The sequence below is a fragment of the Rhinatrema bivittatum genome, chromosome 8, assembly GCF_901001135.1.
Source record: "Rhinatrema bivittatum chromosome 8, aRhiBiv1.1, whole genome shotgun sequence".
Classification (NCBI taxonomy): Eukaryota; Metazoa; Chordata; class Amphibia; order Gymnophiona; family Rhinatrematidae; genus Rhinatrema; species Rhinatrema bivittatum.
This window is the reverse complement of record NC_042622.1, coordinates 33093382-33104975: the sequence shown is the minus strand read 5'-3', so window position 1 is coordinate 33104975 and position 11594 is coordinate 33093382. Positions and strand designations below refer to the sequence as shown.

The 11594-nt window shown below is 44.1% G+C and overlaps 1 long non-coding RNA gene across 1 annotated transcript in view; it reads left to right on the top strand.

Annotated features, from left to right (window-relative positions):
- The first annotated feature begins 417 nt into the window (after positions 1-417).
- The window catches only part of LOC115098080, a 28627-nt gene continuing 17450 nt past the window's right edge, over positions 418-11594 (top strand). The window contains exons 1-2 of the long non-coding RNA XR_003858413.1: positions 418-553; positions 657-842. This is a non-coding gene — a long non-coding RNA (uncharacterized LOC115098080). The remainder of the gene's footprint in view (positions 554-656; positions 843-11594) is intronic.

The window sequence follows — 11594 nt, the reverse complement described above, 5'->3', positions numbered from 1 at the left end:
GCGGCAACCTTCTGGAGGAGATTCAAGAAGCTGAACTGACAGGCCCTTGTAACTGCAGTCCAATTAGATGTACAGTGCAGTGCACTTCAGCCTGGGAGGTCAGTCTAATCACAGCAGAGGCCCAAAGAAGAGGCTGATGGCATGATGAGGTGATGTTTTAAGGATATCAATGGTAGTGAAAGAAGACATTTTAATCGCCATGTGTCAAGGACCTCCCAGTTTTGAAGGCATGGCTTATACTTTACAGCATGCTCTCACATTAACTTTTTAGTCAGTGTCCCAAAAATGTTGCCAATCATTAAAATGATATAAATATTTAAACAGAAAACAATGTTCAAACAGCGCAGAGTGAGAATAGCTTGGCATGAAGCTTGCACTAACTTTTCAGTTGCTTCAGCAAAAGGCGTCAGGATCTGCAAGGTAACGAGAACAAGAGTGAAAAGGCGTTCTCCGCAAAATTTCCAGAGGCATTCTTTTTCATCGAGTGAAAATTTCCCAAATCCACGAGTTTGTGCCTCTGGCAAAGAAGCACGAGCTGCGGAGTGGTTCTTTGGTAAGAAGGAGGCTTTTTGTGTTTGTGGTGTGAAACTGACGAAGCTGCTCTCTCTCTCTTCTCTTCAATCTTACTACCACCCATAAACTTATTTTTTCCCCAGGGGAGAAAGGGGAAGCAGCAGCAGGGAAAATGGGCTGCTTTGCGGGAGAGAAGGCCTATTCGCCATCTTCAATGTCAGCCGCAAAATGAAAAAGACCGTGCAAGTTCCCTCCATGTCTTCAACCTACAAGCATCATGTTTTTCTGACAGAGGAAAATTATGTGCATTAAACAGACATTGCCATAAGGTATTTGCCTATATAGACAATCTTTTCTGAAATGAAATGGCAGGCTTTAAAGTATATCAGCAAAAAAATGTTAAAAATATCTAGAAAGAGAAAGAAGGCTTGCACAGAAGTACCGACTTGCACTGCACTGAACGAGCATTAATGCAGAAAGTATGATCATTCACCTCAAAAAATGGTTAACGTTTAATAAGATCACTCATAGTCCAACCCCAAGTCTAATCGAAACCAACATTTCAATCCAAAACTAGGGAAAACAAATTGTCATGAACACGCACTGACCCAATTTGGGCACAGCAACAAGAACTTGATGAGTCCAGAAACAGATGAGTCCAGGGCCAGTGTTTTGGTAACATGATTGCCTGCTTCAAGGGAACTTCTTCAGAATTTCATTGGACCATGGCGCCAATCCAATCTTCTAGCAGCGAAGTGACGCACCTTCGTGCCTCAAGACAACAGAGCAGTGAAGTTAAATACAAAACACTTTAGAGTCGTTAAAGTATGTCAAATTAGTGTTTTAGACCAGCTTCCATTTCCACAAAGCATTCCAAGCAGGCATTAACTAAATTTGTAATACTTAATCATCTGACATATTATAGTACCTGTGTATTCCATTACCTAGAAAACAAGAACATTCTTGCAACAGTAACCATTCTGCCACGTCTGGCCAGCTCACTGACCTGGAACCTTTTTAATCTTGCTGCCTTTTCCCATTGCAGTTAGAGTAGGAAGTGAAGGCTGCTGCTGACCCCGACCCATTATTTTTTATTTATTTATTAGAAGATTACCACTGGACACATATACTGTATGCATTGTAAAGCCTAACACAGGGCAGCATATGTTTATGCCGCAATAACCACTCACCTGTGCACCTGCAGCTACAGTAGAAGAGTGACCATCTTTGTCCACTGGTAAAAAAAAATAAAAAAATGTAAAATTCATATCTATTTAATTCTCTCTTGTACTCCAGTATGTTAATTTTCTCTGGTGAATTTGTTTTCTTAATAGGCAGGGGCCAGATTTACATATCATATGGGTACGCTCTCTCTCTTTCTCTGTCATAATGAAAGGGTGCCTCTGTTCAGACGGCCTTCTCTCTGATGCAACGTTTAGTCAGCTGAGCCTTAGCACTCCATCTGACAGTGGGCTGCCCAGCCTGAGCTGAGACCCCCTGAGCAAAGGAGCACCTGCTAGGCATGTGCCTACTATACTTGATGGGTAATCTGGCCCTGCTAACAGGTATGGATAGATCCTATCTAACGTCTGAAAATAGCTTCTGAGCAGCTTTTAAGCAAATGTTCTGTTTGATGCTGCGATTTAGAAATCCTTAACTCATGCATGCGTTTTTCTTTCTCTTGAGTGAATGTTTTTTGAATTATTTGCTCATATGTGCCATACAATGAGCTATAGAGTTGTGGCCCAAATGCATATCTGGGAACTCTCCGGATTTGGCCTGGAAACTCTGGAATTCTAAAAGAATTACTGGGTCTCCGGGCCAATACTGGAAATCTCTGGGTGCTGCAGCAAAACCAATCTGCTTGGACCCGGAAAGAAGAAAGGAACGTCATTGGTCTTGCGCGCTGAAAAAGGAGAAACTCGACAGTGATTTCTACCATCTCCGGAGCTTTTTAACTCTTAATTTTGCTTCCTCATGACACCACCTGCTCCTGCACAGCCTGTTTCCTGTATCCAGCCACTTGCCCGCCCCATCCTGTTTGCCTCGGCCAATTGACATTGCGATTTCCTGCCCGTGCATCAAATGAGGAGTAAGAAACAGACAATGTCCACTTCTGCAGCATAGGAGGAGAAGGAAGAGGCTGCTGCTGCTCCAGGAGCCCAAGTTAGAGTCTGCTGTTGCTAGTGTGTTTTGAAAGGGGAGGGGGGAAAGAGAATGAATGAGCATGTCTGTGAGAGTGAGTGAGTATGTATTTGTATAGGAAGAGATCTGAGAGTGTACGTAGGTGAGTAGGAGAGAGCTGAGTGCAAGTGAGCATGGGTGTGAAAGTGAGTGGGTATGAAGCGGGAGAGACGGCTGCGTTAATAGAAATGGCGCCGGCGCTACTTTTGCCCTGTCATATGACAGGGCAAAGGTAGCGCTGGTGCCATTTTGGTTCCTGTCCCCCGACGTCACGAGTGCAGGAGATCGCTCCTGCCCCCAGGGACTTTTGGCCAGCTTGGGGGGGCCTCCTGACCCCCACAAGACTTGCCAAAAGTCCAGCGGTGGTCCGGGAGCGACCTCCTGCACTCGTTGCTGTATTGCAAAATGGCGCCGGCCGTATGGCCGTATTGCCATATTGCAAAATGGCGCCAGCCATATGGCCGTATGGCAGGCGCCATTTTGCAATACGGCAATACGGCCATACGGCCGGCGCCATTTTGCAATATGGCAACGAGTGCAGGAGGTCGCTCCCGGACCCCCGCTGGACTTTTGGCAAGTCTTGTGGGGGTCAGGAGGCCCCCCCAAGCTGGCCAAAAGTCCCTGGGGGTCCAGCGGGGGTCCGGGAGCGATCTCCTGCGCTCGTGACATCAGGGGACAGGAACCAAAATGGCGCCGGCGCTACCTTTGCCCTGTTATATGACAGGGCAAAGGTAGTGCCGGCGCCATTTCTATTAACGCAGCCGTGGCCCGAGAGTGGAAGATCACACCGGGAACCCCCCACTGGACTCCAGGTAATTTAAAACATTTTGGGGGGGTTCGGGAGGGTGGGGGATTTATTTTAAAGGGTCGGGGTGGGTTTTAGGGTTGTTTTAGTGTGCTGGTTTTCCCGCCCTCCCCCGATTTAAACGATTTTTAAAAAAACAAAACCGCGACGATCAGATTCCCCCCCCCCCCCAGCTAAAATCGATCGTTAAGACGATCGATCACACAATTCACATCTCTAGTGAACATGTAAGAGTGTTTATGAGAGCAAATTTGTGAGCATCTGGTCCCACTGTGCAGTTGCCCTCCCCCTGTTCCCTCCCCGCTAATCCATGGTAATCTCAGGGTGACTGGAAGCCAAAAGTTCCCAGGTATGCCCACATGGTATTTCTTAACAAGGCTACAGCTGAGTTTACAGGGCAGTTTTCAAAAGGGGTTCTACCCACTTAACCAGTAATTTAGGCAGCCAGATCTCTGTCTTGAAAATGTTCCATCACTCAACAAGCAGTTATATTTAACAGATCACAACTGGGCAGAGCTAAGTCAAAGGGGTGGGAGGAGAGATGGAAAGGGGCAAAAATCTGCACTCACTAGCTAAGTCCCATGGCTGTCCTGTCCGCGTGGATAAAAGTCACAATCCACCTGGCTAGGATAACCATACCTCTCCAGATTTTGCCTGGAGACTCAAGGAATTTGCATCAATTGCGGGGTCTCCGGGGAAAACACTGAAATACTCCAGGCCTCTCTATTTATAGCTCCAGCCACTCCCCTTCCTTAGTAAGCCTGTAGGGTACAGGAGAAGTGGGGTGAGCTTGGAGCAGATACTGCAGGCAGAATGCAGGGAGAAACTGGAGAGGAGCTGCAACACACAAAATGCAAGTCAACAGCTATGATTCCAGGACTTGGGACTCACTTAGCTGAGGCTAGTGTTGCAGGAGCGCTAGGGAGAAATCCTACTTTCGGGGAGAGTGGTATGCCTTTGGACCACGACACGACTACAGAGAGGAGCTCCTTAGAAGTGCCGAGGCAGGTGAGACGTATTCCAGCATAAGCAGACAGGCAGAAGACCAGGGACTCACACCTTCGCCGAACCTGACGCATCAATAGAGATCCAACAATGCAATGCTGGTCTCTGGGGTAGCCTTCCGGCCACTTGTTAGCCCTTTCATACCCACCTTACGGGAATGGCAAATGCGCCAGAATGGACAGAGGTCGAGGGCAGATGATGGAACTGGAACAAGTTGAGACGAAGACTGAAGACGATCAGACGATACTTGAAGACGAGGATCAGACGAGGACTTGAAGACAAGGATCCGACAAGGACTTGATAAGGATGAGGCAAGGCTGAAGAGAAGAACATCAGGGACACTGATGAAGACACTTGCTGAGTGGAAAGACAACAGAAGAGTTAAAACTCAGAATGAAGGTATCTGGCCATGACTCATAGCAGCATCCATCCTAGACTGAGCTTTGACGCACCTGACAGGTCAATCGAAGGAAGATGAAACTTCTGACCCGGCGTGGAGGACACATCAGAGGATGGCTACTAGGAGGTAGCTCCAGAACCATGACATCCGAGAAGGAGGCTACCCTGATGAGGGTGCCAAAGAGTCAGAAGGCTTCTTAAACGTAGGAGCCAAAAGGGTCTGAACGCTTGACAGTGAAAAGGACTGAAGTCTGAAACGTCAAAGGATTCTGAAAACGAAGACAACTTGACACAATGACATCAGGCACATCAGGATATCTGGGCTTCAACCCCTAAGATACTCAGTCAAGAGCATTCCGGAAGGTGTCGAGTGAACTGAAGAACAAGACATCTGAGACATCTGGACATCTGGACTTTGGACACCCAGGTCACCCAGCCAAGAGCAGCAAGGAGGCTCCGAGAGGCAGAACAACAGGATGACGGACTTCTGGAAGGACAGGATATCAGAAGATGAGGACTTCAGGAAGATCTGAAGGTGAAGACATCAGGAGGGTCAGACGACAAAGACATCTGAAGACAAGGACTTAGGATCCAGCGAGAGACCAAACATGGAATGAAGATGAGACAAAGGATCAGGAACCACAAAGGAAGACAAAGGAATTGCCACGAAGAACAGTGTCTTGAAGAAGCGGAGGAGGACATTATCGGAGACTCCTGGACCTAAGAGCTGGAAAGGAGGATCCAGGAGCAGTCCAACTCCAGAACTGACTCCTTGCAAAGGCGAAGAGGAACTGAAGACTGAGCCCTTTTGTAGGTCTGAGGAGGAACTCCCAAGATGACATCATGAGGAGGAGCCAGGAGGACTGGCCCTTTAAATCCTGAGAAGAGGCATGTCCCCGCACCTAAGGAGGCAGGACCAGGAACAGCAGCCATGCTGTGCAGCAGGGAAGCAGGCCTGAGGCGATGAAGGCGGCTCCTGCCACGAAGAAGGAAGACAGGACGCAGAGACTTCCCCTACAGGGGAGGAGATGGCGTCGGTGGCCTCCGGGCCGTGAAGAGGAGCAACAATGGTGGCACTCCTTGCCGCAAAAGGAAAAGCTGGAGGCGGCACTCCCTGCCACGGGAGGGCCCAGGCGAGAGCAGCTCCATGCCGCAGAGGCAGAAAAATGGTGTCGGTGGCCTCCAGGCCGCACGAGTAGAAGGAGAACGTCCGCAGCCTCCGGGCCGCAAGGAGGCACGGTGGCAAGGCTCCCTGCAGCAGACAGCGGTGGTGATGGTAGCGGCCTCCAGGCCGCGAGGGGAAGATGGCAGCCCAAGCCGCAGGACAATGGCCTCGGGAAGCAGGCAAGTGACTGGAAAGGTGAGAGGCTGCTTGTGGCTAGGCCCGCAAGCAGAATCGTAACAGCTAGAATGAAGGAGCAATGTCAAAGAGCTGTGACTTAAAGGGAGTGGGAGAAAAAGGGCAGGGGTTCTGGGAGGAAGAAAGGAAGAGAATGCTGGGATTATGCCTAGGGGGGAAAAGTGGTGGCTGTGGGAGAACATAAGAACATGCCATACTGGGTCAGACCAAGGGTCCATCAAGCCCAGCATCCTGTTTCCAACAGTGGCCAATCCAGGCCATAAGAACCTGGCAAGTACCCAAAAGCTAAGTATATTCCATGTTACTGTTGCTAGTAATAGCAGTGGCCATTTTCCAAGTCAACTTAATTAATAACAGGTAATGGACTTCTCCTCCAAGAACTTATCCAATCCTTTTTTAAACACAAATACACTAACTGCACTAAACACATCCTCCGGCAACAAATTCCAGAGCTTAATTGTGCGTTGAGTGAAAATGAACTTTCGCTGATTAGTTTTAAATATGCCACATGCTAACTTCATGGAGTGCCCCCTAGTCCTTCTACTATCCGAAAGAGTAAATAACCGATTCACATTTACCCGTTCTAGACCTCTCATGATTTTAAACACCTCTATTATATTCCCCCTCAGCCGTCTCTTCTCCAAGCTGAAAAGTCCTAACCTCTTTAGTCGTTCCTCATAGGGGAGTTGTTACATTCCCTTGATCATTTTGGTCGCCCTTCTCTGTACCTTCTCCATTGCAGCTTTATCTTTTTTGAGATGTGGTGACCAGAATTGTACACACTATTCAAGGTACTCACCATGGAACGATACAGAGGCATTATGACATTTTCCGTTTTATTCACCATTCCTTTCTAATAATTCCCAACATTCTGTTTGCTTTTTTGACTGCCGCAGCACACTGAACCGATGATTTCAATGTGTTATCCACTATGACGCCTACATCTCTTTCTTGGCTGGTAGCTCCTAATATGGAACCTAACATTGGGCCTCATTTTCTAAAGTATTGCAGGCCTGCGATACTTTAGGGAATGAGGGGCGGGGGGCCGAAACGGGGAGCGGGCCTGCACTAGCCGGTAGCGATCGCACCGTCACAGTGCGATCGCTGCCGGTTTCGCACCCAATAGCACCACCATAGAAGGTGTAGCTATTGGGCATGAACTCGGACGTGAAAAGGGCCTTACCTTTTCATCGTCCGCGGCGTCTTCGCGGAGTCGGCCCCGGTGACACCTCAACTCCTCCTCTTCCGGGGCCGACCCCGCCCCCATTTTGGTATCGCATGCGATAAGGGACTTTTCACGTGCGAAACGTCCCTTATTGCGTGCGATCCGGATGGAAAATGAGGCTCATTGTGTAACTATAGCATGGGTTATTTTTTCCTATATGCATCACCTTGCACTTATCCACATTAAATTTCATCTGCCATTTGGATGCCCAATTTTCCAGTCTCACAAGATCTTCCTGCAATTTATCACAATCTGCTTGTGATTTAACTACTCTGAACAATTTTGTATCATCTGCAAATTTGATTATCTCACTCGTCGTATTTCTTTCCAGATCATTTATAAATATATTGAAAAGTACCTAACCCATGACTTTTTACTTTTCCTAGAAGCCTCTCATGAGGAACTTTGTCAAACACCTTCTAAAAATCCAAATACACTACATCTACTGGTTCAAATTTATCTACATGTTTAACTCCTTCAAAAAAGTGAAGCAGATTTGTGAGGCAAAACTTGCCTTGGGTAAAGCCATGCTGACTTTGTTCCATTAAACCATGTCTTTCTATATGTTCTGTGATTTTGATATTTAGAACACTTTCAACTATTTTTCCTGTCACTGAAGTCAGGCTAAATGGTCTGTAGTTTCCCGGATCGCCCCTGGAGCCCTTTTTAAATATTGGGGTTACATTAGCCACCCTCCAGTCTTCAGGTACAATGGATGATTTTAATGATAGGTTACAAATTTTTATTAATAGGTCTGAAATTTCATTTTTTAGTTCCTTCAGAACCCTGGGGTGTATACCATCTGGTTCAGGTGATTTACTACTCTTCAGCTGGTCAATCAGGCCTACCACATCTTCTAGGTTCACCGTGATTTGGTTCAGTCCATTTGAATCATTACCTCCCCAACATCCTCTTCAGTAAACACCAAAGCAAAGAAATCATTTAATCTTTCTGCGAAGACTTTATCTTCTCTAAGTGACCCTTTAACCCCTCGGCCAACTTGTTTTCAAATTCTCTCTTAGCCTGTGTTATCAATGTCTTATATTTAACTTGCCAACGCTTATGCATTATCCTATTTTCTTCTTTCGGATCCTTCTTCCAATTTTTGAATGAAGATCTTTTGGCTAAAATAGTTTCTTTCACCTCCCCTTTTAACCATGCCAGTAATCATTTTGCCTTCTTTCCACCTTTCTTAATGTGTGGAATACAGTTAGTCAGCCAGAGTGACTCACTACTCTCTTGATTAACAAATGTTGGTACCTAATCAAACCAAATCACACTACCTTAACACTTTTCCAAGGTGAGTAACTGCACTGAACATTTCAACCTTTTTACTTAGGTATACACTGCTCCTAGCTTATTTCTAGCTTCTGGCTATTTTTTTTTGTTTCATTTTAATTTATTTATTTATTTATTTATTTGTTTTTTTTTCTATACTGGTGTTCGATTTTACATATTACATCAGTTTACATTCAACATGAGTGGTGCATGTTGAATGTAAACCAATATACAAACCGATATACAAACATGATAAACCGATATACAAACACTCTAACTTCTGCTTATTAGCTGCCTTACTGACTGACTATTTTTTTTTGTTTCATTTTAATTAATTAATTAATTTATTTATTTGGGTTTTTTTTCTATACTGGTGTTCGATTTTACATATTACATCAGTTTACATTCAACATGAGTGGTGCATGTTGAATGTAAACCAATATACAAACCGATATACAAACATGATAAACCGATATACAAACACTCTAACTTCTGCTTATTAGCTGCCTTACTGACTGACTATTTTTTTTTTGTTTCATTTTAATTTATTTATTTATTTATTTATCTGTTTTTTTTTCTATACTGGTGTTCGATTTTACATATTACATCAGTTTACATTCAACATGAGTGGTGCATGTTGAATGTAAACCAATATACAAACCAATATACAAACATGATAAACCGATATACAAACACTCTAACTTCTGCTTATTAGCTGCCTTACAGACTATTAAAAATAAACACACTAACTACTGCTTATTAGCTGCCTTACTGACTATTTAAAAATACAGTCTAATTTCTGTTGATTCGCTGCCTTACTGACTATTAAAAGCACAAACACACTAAATAATATTCCCAGATAATTAACTTCGCCCCAATACTTTTAAAAAAGAAAATTTCCCAAGCAAAAACTTACTGATTCCTTTCAGCCACCAGCAAGATGATCCTCACCTCTCAGGGTGGTGGTGGAAGAGAGAAAGCTGAAACATATAATTTACCCCCCTTGTTAATTAACAGCAATCTCAGAGTGACAACTCATAAGTTCCTAGGCATGATGATATCACAGGCTAGATTCAACAGGATATTCAGCAATAGGTAGCCTAGATTGTGTCTGAAATTCACTCCAATCGATCCAGCCATAATGTAGCTTGTTGGTTTACCGCTCTGTGGAGGCAGAAAATTTGCCCCTATTATAAACCCATCCCAAGCAGGAAATAATTCACTAGTTTATAGACCCTTGCTCAATCAGTCTTTAGACAAAAGGTTCTAGAAGGAGCTTTGATTACTCACAGACTATGATTTCAGAAGTGCTTTTATATGGTATATCCCACAGCTTCAGCTGTAGAAGAGTGCTCTGCCAACAATTTGAAATATGTGTTAAGGTACAACAGTACTTTACTCACCAGGTATAAAGTGAAAAGAAATGTTTTCCAGGCTCCACTTTTCAAAGTTTTTCCATTTGCCCCCCAGGAGCAACCCTCCTGTCACAAATGTGATGTCAGTTTGTGACACATGCTGCACAAGGACTTTGTGTGTTAGATAGTTAAGTGGCTCCCTGCTTGACTGTGGATGTTTTAATTGGCTTCCAAACTTTTGTAATTATTGTCATTTAGTGGGAGCTATTTTGGGCAAGAAAGATTTTGAGTCCACATGCAGGGAACCACTTTATAATTAGCAAGGCTGAAACCACAGCACAGTGTCACAAGTGGCATCGTCATAGTTCTGCTCGGGTGACTCCAGCTCTTCCATGAAGCTGCACGGGCTATTAATTACTCTGAGAAAAAAAAAAAAGCTTACAGGAGAGAAGCACAATGTAGACATGATGGGATACTAGTAATTGCCATGTGAACTTTTGAAATGCTGCTCGGATCATGTTAAGTGCTGGCTCATATATAACAATGGAAGCAGCAAAAGCAGGGAAAGAAGAATGCATCTGAATGATAAGCAGGATCTTTAGCATTGGAAGGCTCAGACTCTGAAAATCTTCCATCCTGCTGCAGTAAGTAATAAATAAGACTAAAATCCATACCTAAGCCTTAATGCATCTGTAACCTATCTGCAGTGCATCCTGAGATCTGATTATGTAATACTAATTCAGTAATACATGGAGACCCGAGTTTGGTATTCAAATTTTATATTGAGTTTGTCTTTACTTCCATGGATTTCGGCTTCACAATTAAACTATGTCTAACCTGACTCCTCTGTGGGCAGTGACCCGCCTGCTAACAGTGGCTAAGGATGGCAAGTAGGGTTTCTAATGTTATATAGGTCGAGTCACTGCTCACTAGATGTTATGCACAAGGGTGGCAGTTACAAAATGTTCTCCTTCCTACCAAGTCTCCTGAAAAGTCTCCCTGGGGTTAAGAAAGAAGGCATGGATTCAATAAATCAGATAAAATCAAGGTAGATTGTTACAACTGCAAAAAAAAAAGTATTTCCTCAACCAAATGTGATAAACACAGACAACTGTTAGTAAATAAATAGCATGTATTTATAATATCAAGGAGACAATTTTAAATTGATAAAGAACTCTTTACTTTCTTATAACAAGAGGTGGAAGGCACCTGATAGACTAACCAATTTATTGAAGCATGAGTTTTTGAGGACTTTACTTTCTTATAAGTCTTAGAATTTACTCAGAACTGGTTCTTCAACCTGGAAGAATGAGCTATCAGATAGATAGATTTGCTAATGTTTTATGTTCCTTGTAATCGCCCCGCCGCGACAGTTCTGTTACACTGTAAACCGGTATGATCTGTATACTTTACAGGAATGTCGGTATATAAGAATTCAAAATAAATAAATAAATAAATAAATATAGTTTT